Source organism: Myotis brandtii, unplaced genomic scaffold (assembly GCF_000412655.1).
Source record: "Myotis brandtii unplaced genomic scaffold, ASM41265v1 scaffold471, whole genome shotgun sequence".
In the NCBI taxonomy this organism is placed as follows: Eukaryota; Metazoa; Chordata; class Mammalia; order Chiroptera; family Vespertilionidae; genus Myotis; species Myotis brandtii.
Window position 1 is genome coordinate 2,050,605 of NW_005367989.1, and position 1,977 is coordinate 2,052,581.

The window sequence follows — 1,977 nt, forward strand, 5'->3', positions numbered from 1 at the left end:
TATGCTAGTTTTGCTGCTGCACCTCCAAGTGCATAATTTACAGCCACAGTGTATAAGTGCTTGGTTAAAATGGAAAAGGCATTAAATTTGTGTATAGAAAATATGAAAAGAAAATGTGTACCAACTGATGGGCAGTGTTGCTCCAGAAAGCACTGAGCCTATATGAAGACTTCAGCAAGGGATCCCCCTGAAACAAGTCATATCAAACCATTAACAAAAAATAAGGGGTAATTATAATATGATATTTTGAGAAACCACATTCACATAACATTATTGCAGTATACTATTATACATGTTCTATTTTATTATTAGTTATCATTGTTAATCTCTTACTGTGCCTAATTTATAAATGAAACTTATTACAGGTATGTATGTATGTATGTATGTATGTACAGGAAAAAAACAACATATATAGGGTTTGGTACATCTTTGGTTTCAGACATCCACGAGGGGGTTTGGGGATGTATGCCCCATAGATAAAGGAAGACTACTCAATATCAACTCTCGTCTTCTTTAATGACTGGGTCATTCTGTCACTCTTTAAACATTTTAAGTCATAGAATTTTCCCATCTTGCAGCCTTCTCCAATCATGTGTAATTATATCTATTAGAAAATTCTCTCATACTGAAAAGAAAATACCACAAGTTCAAAAGAGGGAAAAAAAATCATGATGGGCTACTTTGAAGTAACTGGAAACAGCTTCATTCAAAGGCAGCTTCATGAATGTGGTGCAACTTTGAAGTGGGCCTGGAAAGATAAATGAGAGTTGGATGAGCAGAAAAGACTTAGAAAGCTAATTATTCATTCACTCATTCACTGACTCATTGTCATAAAAAATGTGCTGAATGCTTACTATGTGCCAAGAACTTTCTATATGTAGGAAATTAAGACAGATTAAACTCCCTTCCCTTTTGAACTATATATTCAGGGGAGCAAAACAAGGAGACAAACAAGTTACAAAATGTATAGGATCTCAGATTCTGATAAATACTATGAAGAAAACAAAATTAAGTGGGTAAAAAAGAATAGGAAGTGCTTAGAAAAAAGATGGGATGCTATTTTAAATACAATGGCCAGGGAACACAATACTGTTAATGTAGCATTTGAACAAACTTCTAAAGCAGTGGTTCTCAACCTTCCTAATGCTGCGACCCTTTAATACAGTTCCTCATGTTGTGGTGACCCCCAACCATAAAATTATTTTCGTTGCTACTTCATAACTGTAATTTTGCTACTGTTATGAATCGTTATGTAAATATCTGATATGCAGGATGTATTTAGACGACCACTGTGAAAGGGTCATTCGACCCCCAAAGGGGTCGCGACCCACAGGTTGAGAACCGCTGTTCTAAAGCAAGAAGCCAATTACATATCTGGGGAAAGGGTTCCTGACAGAGGAAATAGCCTGCAGGCCCTGACATTACTCTGGTAGGATAAAAACCACAGCACAGGAAGAGGCGGAAGCACATAGTATCTTTGGTCACCAACAGCTGGCAGAAAACAAAGAAGGTTAGCATAAGTGAAAATATAGGCTGAAGACAATGCAGAGAACCTTAACACCCAAATTTGATTTTATACTAGTAGCAACAAGGAGTCACTAAACAATTTTGAAAAGGCCAGTGAAATAAATAAAATCACAGCTTAAGAAAATATAATACCCCGGCTGGTGTGGCTCAATCGTTGAGCATCAGCCTATGACCCAGGAGGTCATGGTTCGATTCCCAGTCAGTTGGGGCACATGCCCGAGCTGCGGGCTTGATCCCCAGTGTGGGATGTGCAGGGGGCATGCAGGAGACAGCAAGAGGCAGCAGATCAGTGATTCTCTCTCATCATCGATGTCTCTGTCTCTCTCTCCCTCTCCCTTCCTCTCTGAAATCAACAAAAAAATATTTTTTAAAAAGAAAATATAGCCCTAACTGGTTTGGCTCAGTGGATAAAGCGTTGGCCTGGGGACTGAAAGGTCCCAGGTTCAATTC

General features: G+C 38.5%; 1 protein-coding gene across 1 annotated transcript in view; it reads right to left on the bottom strand.

The window, feature by feature from the left end:
* Nucleotides 1-746, bottom strand: part of SMAP1 (small ArfGAP 1) — an 87,448-nt gene extending 86,702 nt beyond the window's left edge. Inside the window, exons 1-2 of the mRNA XM_014547348.1 lie at nucleotides 681-746; nucleotides 122-187 (exon numbers count right to left, since the gene is read on the bottom strand). The gene's annotated coding sequence lies outside the window, so the exon portion shown is untranslated. The remainder of the gene's footprint in view (nucleotides 1-121; nucleotides 188-680) is intronic.
* Between the last annotated feature and the right edge of the window lie 1,231 nt (nucleotides 747-1,977).